The sequence below is a fragment of the Leptopilina boulardi genome, unplaced genomic scaffold, assembly GCF_019393585.1.
Source record: "Leptopilina boulardi isolate dan_hultmark-lab unplaced genomic scaffold, ZJU_Lbou_2.1 LbouV2_48, whole genome shotgun sequence".
In the NCBI taxonomy this organism is placed as follows: Eukaryota; Metazoa; Arthropoda; class Insecta; order Hymenoptera; family Figitidae; genus Leptopilina; species Leptopilina boulardi.
This window is the reverse complement of record NW_026137992.1, coordinates 542,884-556,688: the sequence shown is the minus strand read 5'-3', so window position 1 is coordinate 556,688 and position 13,805 is coordinate 542,884. Positions and strand designations below refer to the sequence as shown.

Below are 13,805 nucleotides of genomic sequence, written 5' to 3'. Positions count from 1 at the left end.
CCCCCCTCTCTCTCCCCCTCTAGATTGCAACACCTAATTAACCAAAGTTTTACAATTAAAATCAGCAAAACTCACTTTTTCTCTTTAATTTCTGGTTGCCCGCATTACAGTCACTTCATTATATGGATTTACTTGTTTATCATAATAATGAATTATTTTTAATATGGCAAATTAGAAAAGTGACGCTGAAAAAACCAAAAAAAATTTGAATTTTGTTATATAAGAAAAAAAATTATGCATTTTTAATTTTTTTTTCTTCCTCTTAAATTGAGAGAAAAAAATAATAAAACGTAATAAGAATTTAAAAGCGAAATTTTCCTTTAATTTGAGATTTTTTTTTTGATATTAGAAAAATATATTTAAATTGTAAAAATTTTTGCTAACAATTTTCTAAGTGATGGCAAACAGTTTATAAGGTGATACGTTGAGAAATACCCTTTCAAGAAACAAAAGTATTCTTGATAAAGTTTTAAAGACTTTTAAAATTACTGTAATTGCAAATTGTACTTTTGCAAGTATTTCACTTATCCTGAAAACGAATTCGTAATCTGTACAACATTTTTCTGAACTGTATTACGTGCACAAGTCACTTAGAGCCTTATAAAATTAAGCGCTTTTAACTCATATGACTATTATATAATTACAGGGAGAAAAAATAGTTTACAAAATTTTTTTTATACATAGAACACTATTTTCTATGTAATAAATTCAAAGGCTTTTGTAATTAACCAATGTTTTTGTTAATAAAAAAATTAATATTATAATTTTTTATATTAGAGAAATAAGAAGAAATTTTTCCATATTATGTATATATATGTATATTTTTTTTTTATATTTACTGCTTTTTAAAACGACTTTTAGGTTATAGTATCTTCATGTTTGCGAAATACTTTCATGCATTTTTCCCGAAGCTCGTACAGCTCATTGCACACACGACGAACGAAAGGCGCTCCTCTGCAAAAATATCAATCTCCAACGTTTCGCGATACGCGATTGGTTCCCTTCCGGGATCGAGTTTTGTCAATTTATCTCGAGAGAGATCCTGCGAGAAAGCAAAATGTTTACCGGAAGACTTCTATATCTATCAGATTCATCGTTACGAACCAAGTTTCAGGGAATCAAGAAAAATGAAATCGCAATTCAACTTTTCATCACATTTCATCAAAAACTTTTTTGCAAATCTTTCTTTTATCAAATGGAATTTTTTTTTTTAATAACTATTTTCGGTATATTAAATCATGATTAAATCACAACTTTTAATGTGACAAGTTACAAAATTGAAAATTTTTTTTTATGTATAGAAGATGTAAAATAATATAATTTTTTTTTTGTCAAAAAGAGAAATATTCGAAATTTTAAGCTTAAGAACGAGAATATGACAGCGGGTTAAAATGATAGTAATTAACCTTTGAATTGGATGAAGCACTGAACCAGACAATTATCGACTATCGCATATACTGTCGAGCAATCCTCTTGCACCGCCTTCTATTATTGAAATGATTTATTAAAAGTGATTGTCCCAAACTTCTATATTTGTCCTTAAAATACAAGCGAGTGACATCCATTTAATTACTGATTATACGTCAAATTTTTAATTATTTCTAGTTATATTTTTCAACAATAATAATAATATTAAATATGCCTCTAAACATTTTATAATTGAATTATTCACTTTTGACACAAAAATAATTTAAAGATCCTTTAACTATGATTTAACTATATATTACAAAAAAAATATTTATTTTTTACACTTTAGTGAGAAATAACATTTAACAAATGAAAAATGATTTTGTAACTTGATAACTTCAAGTATTATATATTTGATGCCGAGACGAAAATATAATTTGCACAAAAAGGGACAAATATTAATTTTTGTTTTTAAGTAACAGAAAAGAATTGTCTTTGAATCAAACTTTTTTATGTCTCTTTATTGTTCAAGTCAATTTTTGTTAAACAGACACTAAAAAAATTTAGCGATACGAAAAGAAAATTGAAAAATGATTCTCCACATTGGGCATATATTTATTTTTTTTCATATTTTGTGCTATGTCTTTTAATCGATGATTTGACATATATATATCTTTCAAAAAGTTCACGTGTGCGATGAAATGCGATTCGGTGGACCCGATGTCGAGAACTAAGACATTTTAATCTTCCCGAACAATGCAATTTCGCGGCAGCAGGTGCTGCAGTCGCGCGGGTAGCAGTTTTTCTTGGGAAGAAGTTACAAGGAGTAAAGTGAAGAGGCACGTAATTTGTCATGTGGTACGTCCTACGCGTGGTTTAGTTTATCTTCTCAGTATATGACATTTGTGTGAAAGTGCTAGATAAAAAAAAGAACTAAAATAAAATTCTTTACAAATTTAAAATAAAATTTTTTGTTAATCAACTGTTTTCATTGAAATGCAATTTTTATATCGAGATAAAAATTGTAATTCAAAGTTTTTTTAATTTAATTTAATTTGAATATAAACAATTATATGAAATGATAATTCAAAAAAGAACAAGATTAAATATTCACTCGAAAGTATTTGAAAATAAAAATTTTTTATTCAAAACTGTACAATTCCTGCAAAATCATATATTCTAAGTAAATCCACAGAATATTCTTTCACGATATATCTATACTATATTCACACTGAGAAAAATGTTTAGTCAGAGCAACCAAAATTTGGTTGGGCCAATAAAAAATTTTTGTTGGTATTTAAGCAACCAAAGTATTTGTTTGCGTCAACCAAAAAATTTGGTTGAGTGTTTTTTGTTGGCATAACAAAAATGTTTGGTTAGCTCAAGCAAATTTTTTTTGTTAGGTCAACAAAAATGTTTGGTTGATCAAACAAACAGTTTTTTTTAAATTAAAAATTTTATTCTACCTTATCTCTTTTATTTTTATCTTTTTCATTTATTTCATTATTTATTTATTTATTATCAATTTAACATTGAATTTATATTTATCCATATGAAATATTTGTGGACTTTGAAAAATCTCATCTCCGCCTGGGATCGAACCTCTGTTAGGACAACAAACGATCATTTGGTTTTTTAGACCAAATTATTTTGTTGTGTTAACCAAATTATTTTGTTGTCGTAACCAAATTTTGGTTGGAATTTTAAAAATGTTCAACCAAATAATTTTGTTGGCCTAACCAAATGTTTGGTGTTGAGATAACTCTACGAATTTGTTTCAGACAACCAAAATTTGGTTACAAGAACAAAAATTGCCTATCCAAACAATTTTGTTGCAAACACTAATTTCTTTTTTTCAGTGCAAATACCAAAAAAAGAAATAAGGTCAACTTTTTTTATTTACGATTCTTATCTTAATTGTGCAGTGCGAAACTTGCATTCTTTTTTTTTCATAGTTCATGCAACCCAAAATAGATTAATAAATTCATGAAAATAAAAGAAGAGAAAAAAGCTTGAAGAGAATTTTGTAACGTATGCGCTTGAAAGAAGGAAATGATGATAAGATAAGAAGAAAAATTAGTTCTTGGAAGAAAATATAGTAAATTACTGACTATTAAAGCCATCGTTTTCAAGATTCAGTGTCAGTGACGAGAGTTTCATTTCCATGTCAGTATTTTCTGGTTGACTTTATCCTTTGGAGTCTTCATTCGAAATGCTTCTTGTCAAGTTAAGTAATCGTTGGCGATTAGATGAGACGATTTCAAGAAGCTTTATTTGAAAACTCCGTCGTTTACTTAAGTCAGTTCAGAAGACGCAAAATGAATTGACTTTACAGGTAAATATAATGGGTGGAATTTTCAACTTGAATTCTTGTTATAGTAAACTTTCGTCACGCTATTTTAAAATTAAATGATAAAAAAAAACCTCTCAAAAAAAAAGATTAGACAAAGTATATATGCAAGCAAAATTTGGAAATATAAAGAAAATATATTTACAAAATAGACATGAATTTTTCGTAAAAGTTTACTAAATAAAAAAAAATTAAATTTTATATATTAAATATTTCCATTTGAAAGAGATTAAAAATCACTGTCTAAAATTTGTAGATAATGAAGCTTAAATCACATTAGCGATTGAGTGAATAATTAATGAGGACTTTTAACCATGACGTCGATTCATATCAAAAGTGAAATTATAATATATGCAATTATTGTGAAAGGCATTGTAACAAGGGAGGTTGGTTTAAACCCCCGAAGGCAAGAGAGGACCCAAGAGCAAAATTAGATTTCATATTAAACAGTCTCGATATTAATTACTGATCCTGATGTATAGCGGTTAGCATTTGGTGTAAATTTGAAACATTTGCATTAAACATGCATTTCATTAATGTGTAATAGTTTCAAATTGTGAATAAAGAAAGTAATCTTTGATAGTAATAAATCAACAATATAGATACGAAAATGATGTAAAAATAAAATGTTGATTTTAAAATTTACAATTCGTGAAAGTTCAAGAAAAAGAGCAATTGAAATCTTTGAATTAGTAGTAAAGTACTGATTTAGTCAGACGTAACGTTAATTAATTTTTTTTTAAATTCTACTGTCAGTAGAGAAATCCAGAATCAGTCAGACATCGCAGTTTTTGTTTCTAAAATAGTTAAAAGTAGTAATAGATAGTTTGAGGGGAAAAGATTCATGTTATTGTAATTTTTGTATTAGTAGAGAAACGCAGTTTTAGTGAAACAAAACTTTCTAAATTCTTGTAAGTCTGCTCTCAGTAGTAACAGACAGCATTAGTCAGACAAAGCAGTTTTATTTCTTGAAATAATTAAATAAGTAGTAGTAGATTAGGTCTGGTAGAAAGTTTCAAATTATTTTAATTTTTGCATTAGTAGTAAAACACCATTTTAGTCAGCCAATTTTTTTATAAATCCTTGTTTATACTGCTTTCAGTGGTAAAATTTAGATTTAGTCAGACAACAAAGATTTATTTTTTCAAATAGTTAAATTAGTATTACTAGATTGTACCAGGTGGAAATTTTTTAATTATTTTCATTGGTAAATTAGTAGTAAAACCCCATTTTAGTCAGACAGAACTTTTTAAATTCTTGTTTATTCTACTCTCAGTAGTAAAATCCAGTTAAAGTCAGACAAAGCAGTTTTAGTTCTTCAAGTAATTAAATTAGTAGTAGTAGTAAAACAGAGTTTAGTCAGCCAATTATTTTATAAATCCTTGTTTATACTGCTTTCAGTAGTAAAATTTAGATTTAGTCAGACAACAAAGATTTATTTTTCCAAATAGTTAAATTAGTAGATTGTACCAGGTAGAAATTTTTTAATTTTTTTTATTGGTAAATTAGTAGTAAAACCCCATTTTAGTCAGACAGAACTTTTTAAATTCTTGTTTATTCTGCTCTCAGTAGTAAAATCCAGTTTAAGTCAGACAAAGCAGTTTTAGTTCTTCAAGTAATTAAATTAGTAGTAGTAGTAGTAGTAGTAGTAGTAAAACTGCGTTTTAGTCAAACCAAACTTTCTAAATTCTTGTAAGTCTGCTTTCAGTAGTAACAGACAGCATTAGTCAGACAAAGCAGTTTTATTTCTTGAAATAATTAAATAAGTAGTAGTAGATTAGGTCTGGTAGAAAGTTTCAAATTATTTTAATTTTTGCAGTAGTAGTAAAACACCATTTTAGTCAGCCAATTTTTTTATAAATCCTTGTTTATACTGCTTTCAGTAGTAAAATTTAAATTAAGTCAGACAACAAAGATTTATTTTTTCAAATAGTTAAATTAGTATTAGTAGATTGTACCAGGTGGGAATTTTTTAATTATTTTTATTGGTAAATTAGTAGTAAAACCCCATTTTAGTCAGACAGAACTTTTTAAATTCTTGTTTATTCTGATCTCAGTAGTAAAATCCAGTTTAAGTCAGACAAAGCAGTTTTAGTGCTTCAAATAATTAAATTAGTAGTAGTAGTAGTAAAACACCGTTTTAGTCAGACAAAACTTTGTAAATTCTGGTAAGTCTGCTTTCAGTAGTAAAAGACAGCTTTAGTCAGACATTTTCTTTTGTAATTTTTGTATTAGTAGTAAAAGTTAGTTGTAATAAAAAAAAAGTTTATTAAACAGTAAAAGCTAATTTCAGTGTGACAAAAAATTGTAAATGCTTGCAATTTAGACAGTAGTAACATACTGTTTCTGTCATACAAGAAGTTAATTAAAGTCTTGTAAATCTGCAATCAGTAGTAAAAGAAAGATTCAATCAGACAGAAAGTTTTAAGCTGAAATCATTGTATAAGTAGTACAAGAAAAATTTAGCCAGACAAGTTTTATACCCATGTTGACTATTGTATCAGTAGTAAAAGTTTTTTTAGTCAGACAAAATTTAAATGAACATTTAATTCTTGTTTCAATACTGTAAGACATATTTAGTCTGTTTTTCATTGCTGTATTAATAGTAAAAGCCTTTTTCAGTCAGACAAAACGTTACTCAATAATGTTAGTAATTATACGCAAAATTGTAAATAATGTAAATTTTTATTGGCAAAAAATTAAGAAAAGCAATGCAAAAATCAAATAATTATCATTCAGCTTTTTTCCAGGAAGTTATCGGCCATTTTGAAATTGGACATCCCAAACGTCGTCTAAAGGAGACGAATGATCGCGTGCCAGGGGAGATTGGACGTTAGGTTTTGAACTCGCGGTTGGTCAAATGGACTACAAGATATCCCGAGCAACTCTGTCGAGTGGCGCGTCCATAGTCACGGGGCCGAGGAATCATGTATACATATAAAGGGGATTTAGAGAGAAGGAGAGTTGAAGACCAGTCGTTCTTATCATTGGTCAGAATCGGCTTATCAATCACCGGAACCCTGGTCTGGTTTGTGTTGAGGGCAAAGCACACGGTACCGGCGCGTTAATGTGAGCTCGTTTAACTTTCCTTCTTATCTGAGGACTGTGCGCTGTACTGTTTCGAAAATTTATAATATTCCTGTCTAGTGCACGGGTTATCTGTGAAAAGTATACGTGCGATGCAACGACGAAACGGAAAGACTTCTTTTTTTCTCAAAAAAAAAAAAAATATATATTTCCTATCTCTTTTTTTTTGTCTCGCGTGTGTGTGTCGTCAGAACGATTGTCGTGTGCCATTACATAGTGCCGAGTACTTAATTTCGAACGCAGTGACTCTCAGAGAATCTGATTAATTCAATTGGGATTAATTGTTGTTGTTCACGAACGACGTCGTCGAGTTGGTTCACGATATACGAGGCCAATTTACGAAACGACAAGCTCGTCCCTTAAGTCGCTTTTGTGATCGACGATTCAATGACTCAATGACACGTACGTGAGTGACTGGAAAAAAAAAATTCTTATTCGTTTCTGGAATATAAGGAGAAAAGAAAAAAAAGTGGAGTTTTTTTTTTTTTGCCTATAAACCTGCCCGAGTGGGTCCACGAATGGTTCAGAATAGGGGGGGTTCAAGAGTTTTATTTGCGAGGCAATGCGACGTCACTGGACAGCGTCCAAGTCATAAAATGGATTTTATGACGCCGATCGATACAACGAGATCTCTTTCTCTTTTCAGCGTCGTTGTCCCCTCTTGTACAAGCCTTTCTCTTTTGATCTCTTTCTCTAATATTTCTCTCTCCTTCTCACTTATACTTGACGATTGTTGCTCTTTTTCTTTCTTTCTCTCTGGCCTATTCCAAAAGCTAGTAGCATCATCTCACTCTAATTTTATATATATATATATATCCATCCTTCTGACCATTCCTCGCTTTCCTCTCTAGAGCCTACTCCTCGTCCACTTCGTTGAGCGATGAAAACTCAAGGCAAGGGGGATGAATAATCCATTTTTTATCGTGTATTTATTGGCAAAGAAATATAAGAACTCGTCGCGCTCTCAGTCTCGTATTTGTCCGATTATCTCAGCAGGTTTCTTCTTGTTCAGAAAAGGGCTCTCAGACAGACAAATTTATATACAATGAGCCCTTGTCAATTTTCCAGAATACTGCTAATGAATTAATTTAATAATTAATAACAATTGACAATAAAAAAAAAACTGTACCAAATTTTCCCACTGATTTATGTTATCTCAACATTTAAAAATGACCAAATAGCAGATTATTCAACTAAATTTCAACAAACTGAAATTAAGTGCGTTCTAATTAACTTAAAAATAAAACGTAATTGAAATCCGATTGAAATGAACAGCGAAACTGACATTTTAAGGATTCTCAGCTTTTACTACTTAACGGCTTTTACCACTCATTTTCCCTCAGAAAACTCAAATCATTAAAAACCAATTTAATATAAAGAAAATTGCGAAAAAAATTTTCCCACTGAAAATCACTAATATTAAAATTCTAAATAAACTGTAGCAATTAAAAAAAAATGAAATAAAAAAAAAATATAATCAAAATTGCTGATTGCTATATTTATAAGCAAAAAATAAAATTACATTCAAGGATTTTACAACTATCTTGAGAGTGTTTACAAGCTCTTCTAATGAATTGAAGCGAAACGAGAGACGGTGGACTTGAAAAAGCTTTCCCTATCCTCGTATCTAGTTTAGATGGCAGGAGAAACGCCAGACGAGGGATTTGCATCTTGGGTGAAAATTGAAATTCGCCAGCTCTCAGGGATGGACAGAAAAGAGTTTCCCGCGAAATGACTTTTATAATAGGAACGCTCATAATAAAACTCCAACAAAATAGGAACAGCGTTCCCAACAGTGTTAAACTCGTTTATTACACGGATGCTTGCATTGTGTGTGAGCATCGTCAGTTGAAACATTCTCTGTCCTAATAAACACAAACATTTTTTTTTTTTTTTATTATTTTATTATTCACTCATATTCTACGTTAATTGAATTTTTAACATAGATTCAATTCATTAATAAATAAATTATTTATGTTTATTATCATTTTAAATATTTATAATAATATTTATTATTTAAATAATAATAATAGGTAAATAAGTTTATTAATAAATAAATAAAAATACAGTGTTTCATTAAAAAAACAAAGTGGAAAAATCTTCAAGAGGATGAAAATGAAACGTGAATCTGAAATAATTTCTCTTGACAGAAAAATGTATATATACATTATTCAAATTTCGTCCAGAGACCGAGAATATATTTTAATGTTTCTTCACATTTTTGTCAGTATTTTTAATATTGCAATAGAAATAATAAATTAAAATTCTTACTTTTGCTAAGAGAAAAAGTAAGTTTTAATAATTTAACATTTTTCTTCTTTGGTTTGATTTTTTTTTTTTTGTGAATAAAAAGGCAAATCATTTTATACAACTCTTTAAATGACAGATACAATCTAATTGACCCCATTACGTCTATATTAATATGTCCCGATTTAAAGTCAATTTTTTTTTTCTTTTCGCCTTCTTGACTCCTTTCTTCTCTTCTTTCTCTGGTTGCAAGCCTTCGAAGAAGCTGAGCACTAAAGTAAAGTGCGCCATTGAGGGTGATTTTTATTCAAGAGACAGCGCTCAGCGAACACTGCGGGGGCCAGCGAGCCCAGGGCTTTAACTTAAATGTATGTTGAAAGTTTAGCCCAGGACTTTTAATGTCACTGGAAAAGAAGAAATATAAAAATAGCCCCTTGTGAACTTATTAAGACTCCGTGAGGTCTAAACTGTCGTGTCGCAACCTTCTGTCGTGAAAAGCAAAAGAAAAAAAAATGCGCCAATTTTAAATCAAATAGAAAATCAGTAAAAAAAATTTATCACTTTTTAGGTTTTTTTGCAAAAAAAAAAATTTAATAACTGAAAAAAGAAATATTTTTTGAATTTGTAAATGAAAAATGTAACGTAAGAAAACTCTATTTCGATAAAAATATCTCTTTGTCTCTCTCAGTCTTTCTTTCCTCCGTTTTCCTGACACTTCTGTTTTTTTTTTTTTTTTTTTTTGCTTTTTTACTCCTTTCGATCCTTTCACACACTCTTTTTCTTTCTCACATTCTTTCCTAGCTTTCACCCTTCACCAAATTAAATACCACGTCCCTATAATCGGCTTGTGAAAAATTTTATAATTCTCCCAGCTGCAATCCAAGCTTTGAAATATCAGCAAATTCTTCTTTTATTGAACATGTCTCTTCTCTTAATATATAGACTTTTTTTTATAGATTTTTTTTTTAAATAATTTTTTTCTTGAAAAATTTTTACAAAAGAAATAAGTAGTAATTTTTATATCTTTTAATATCGATTCATAATTACAATAGTAATATACAATTTTTGCTGAAAAAATAAAATTATAAAATGTTGTTGTGCTCATGAGACTCAAGCCCAGGTAGGCCGAAATGCGTACTCGCTAAAACCAGATTAAATTATTTGCGCGAAGATGAAATGGCTCAACTTCATTTCCCTAGACATCTTGGTCTCCAGCATAGTCCTGAAAAGTAGAGAGAGAGAGAGTTGCCTATATTTGTATAAACCTGAGCCGAAGTTCCATTTTCGCCAGAGAAATTGGTTGCTGAGTTAATTCCCCGGGTATTTAATTTACGCAAATTAAGAAGCAGCCGTCCGAACCTTTAATCGGCAGAAAAGCGCTGCATCTTGACGGAGGGTAGTTAACTGCAAATGTGTTTCAATTAGTTAGCTGAAAATTCATCCAACGACCTAGATTACGAGCGAATTTAAAAAATTCACTTCATATACAAAATTTAAAGCACTTTAAAATTAATGTTGTTTTAATCACTTTGTTAAACGACAAAAATGATAAGTAATTAAACTGTACTTTTAAATTAAAAATTATAAAAAGATTTAAATTTAGGTGTTGGAATTTTTTTTGACTTATTGACTATTTCACTTACTGATTCTAATTTCGAGTCTCAATTTCACTAATTTGGAAGTGAATGTGAAAGTGAAAATGAGAATGAAAGTGAAAATATGAATGAAAATTAAAATCAAAATCCATTATTTCAATGAAGTATTCTTGAAATACAAAAAGGAAATCAAATTGTATAATAGATTTATTTCCGCGTCTAAACGTAATTGAAAAAAAAATCTTGTTATTTATTGTATTAAATTTTTTTTTTTTCCTCGCACAACTGAGAGGAAAAGAAGAACAGTCGAACGAACTTATAATCCGTCATTTTATGCGAGACTTTTACGATGCCGCATAAAATGGAAAGAACTATGGCGCCACGGCCGTGGACGTTGATTGCCATGAGACTCTCTCTCTCTCTCTCTCCTGGTCCTAGCGCGCAAAAGAAATGGCTGACTTTCCCATGGGGAAAAGTATTTCGTGACGTGCAACAACAGCACGAAAAAGTTGTTAGGGCTATTGTTCTCTGTCAGAATGAAGGACCGCTCATATTTACAACTGACAGCGGCGAAGATACTCGAGAAAAGCTCCGCGTAACCTCCCATCGGACCAAGCAGGTGATTCTCTTTCCTATCTCACGGTAAATCGTATCATTTCTCTTTCGAATCTTCGCCAAGTTTGCAAAAAAAAAAAAAACGAAGACCAACTCAATAGTAAAATATTAAATTTCAAATCCAATCTAATTGCAAACATTTTATTTTACTTTTATAGAAAATTTATTTAATGCTTATATAGTTTTGACCGAAAAAAAATTCTGTTAGTAAAACAATAAGCGTTAGTATATTTATATATATATATATCTATCGGAAAAGATATTTTTATAGATTCGTCGATGTATGAACACATGCATATCGGTCGCGTTATATTGTTTTTGTCGGTCCGGCCGTCGTCCATTGAATTTGCATATTTTGTACTAACCGTCTGTCCGCGCCCATTGTGTCCAAGCGACTGCCGAATTGCTCTACATCAGGCATAAGCTTACACTTTTGCATAACAATAAAGCTGCAATAAAATCGGGCATTTTCGATTTACCATTTCGCCCATTCGAGGTTTATTCACACATATGTACGACTTTCACATTTAAAAACTAAATCCACACAAGATATTACATTTTTCTTAAATCAATTGAAAAAAAAAGAAATTTATTGCCAGTGTCACATGTAAAACGGTTAAATTCTATCTTGACCTACTTTTTTTGCGTATCAAATGAAATGGATTTTGAAATACTTTTCTCTTTGTATGGATCGAATGTCGATTTCAATAGAATCATCTCATAGAATTGTAGAGGAGCTTCTGGGAAACACTCAAGTTTTTCGAATCAATATATGTGATTTTTAAGTTTGAAAATATATATATATTTTTTAGTATTTTCTTTGGGAATAAAGCCTCTCTGTTATTAATAGAACAATATTTTTGTGTCTCACATTCTTGAATCATGTCTTATCTTCTTTTAAAGTACGATGAGTCCTCTTTTGTTATCATGCAAGTTCTAATGCACTCGGCGGTCATAAAAGTACTCGTAGCGTAAAAGTTCGCATCCTTACCCCACCTTTTTAATTACAGCACATAACCGTGAAGAAGAGAGTCCGCTGTCTGCATACCGGAGTCTCTGTTTTACGGTCGTTGCTTTATTACCACAGTTTCAGTCCTGCAGAACTTAAGCGGACTAGACGCTGACAACGTCTTCTATACCATCAGAGCGTCGTTTAATGGCCATTAAAGATAATCTGGGACCACTCCATGCTCGGCTCGACGAAGTGGTAGTAGTAGTAGTAGTAGTAGTAGCGACAGCAAAATCTCCCTTTCAAAAACCCTTTAGTTCTCCAAGGAAACGAGAAAACATAATCCTCTTTGCAAAATGTACGAACAAAAGTTATTTAAACAATTGATTTCTGAATTGGAAGGAAGAATTAAGTGATAAATCTCAATAGCAGAGTCACCAGCTGGCGATCATTGCCAGGTTACATTTTACGTGCCCTGCTTCCTAAAAATCCAACTCAAGATTCTCTCTTCAAATTGATATGTTCTTTTCATATAGTTACAAAATCTTAGGGATCATAGAATTCTTTTCTGAATTTCTTTTAAAATCTTCTATTATATTAAGTTAACAAATTTCGAAAAACGACACCGACCCCGTGACCTCGACACCGTCCTTGAAAAATCTATTTTCAATTATTTTCAAATAAATCAAAATACTTTGCATATATGCTTTTAGAAAATCTTACAAACTATTTTTATGTAACATCTTTTTTCAATTTTAACTCGAAAAAGAGTTGAAGGGTAGAATGACAAAAAGGGTCAAGCGCCAATTTATCGAAAATGAGGTTTTTGCATAAAAAAATCAAGAAAATTCATTTACACATTTCTGTAGAAGGATTTCCTTTTTTATTGCGTATTTAAATCAGTTTTTAATAATAATTAAATTAATAAAATAGCCTCAAATTTACTTTATTGCAACCTGATTGAAAAACAAAAGAAAGTGGTGAGTCAATAATATTATCAAAATAAAAAAAAATATTATTTTTTTAGGTTTTATTTTAATATTTTATTTTAATTAATAAAATTAATAATAATAATAATGTATTTTCAATTTTAAACAATTTTAAAATCATTTTGTTATTAATTTTTAAATATTTTTATGGTTATACTAAGTGAACAATTGAATTTAAATATGAAAATATTGCTCAATTCCAAAGCAAGCAATTAATTCGTAATTTTCTTGAAAACAAACAATTTTTTAAAGGAATTTTTTTTCTATTCTTTTCGTCGATTCCATAGAAAGAAACTAATTTTCCAGTTTTTCTTTAAACTGTATATTTTTTTTATAATTAATGCTTAAAGAAAATGTGCGCAGTTGATATAACCTCAAGGAACCACAGTTTTTTTTAATTTTATCGTTAATATGTAGGTTTATTTCAACAAATTGTTGTTTATTTATTAAAACATACTAATATATCGAAACGGTTTTCTCAGTTTTTAATTAAATGACCTGCAAAATTTTTAAAAATGTTTTTTTTACTTCCTGTAAAAACAGTGAATTGGCGCTGGACCCCTTTT

At 29.8% G+C, this 13,805-nt stretch overlaps 1 protein-coding gene across 7 annotated transcripts in view; it reads right to left on the bottom strand.

The window, feature by feature from the left end:
• Positions 1–13,805, bottom strand: part of LOC127289609 (CUGBP Elav-like family member 4) — a 596,519-nt gene that overhangs the window by 549,435 nt on the left and 33,279 nt on the right. Inside the window, exons 1-2 of one of the 7 annotated variants that reach the window (XM_051317646.1) lie at positions 1,407–1,606; positions 76–185 (exon numbers count right to left, since the gene is read on the bottom strand). The exons of 5 other annotated variants lie outside the window; for them this stretch is intronic. The gene's annotated coding sequence lies outside the window, so the exon portion shown is untranslated. Of the gene's footprint in view, positions 1–75; positions 186–1,406; positions 1,607–13,805 lie in introns of those variants that run through there. One more of the 7 variants, XM_051317648.1, reaches the window with a different exon arrangement.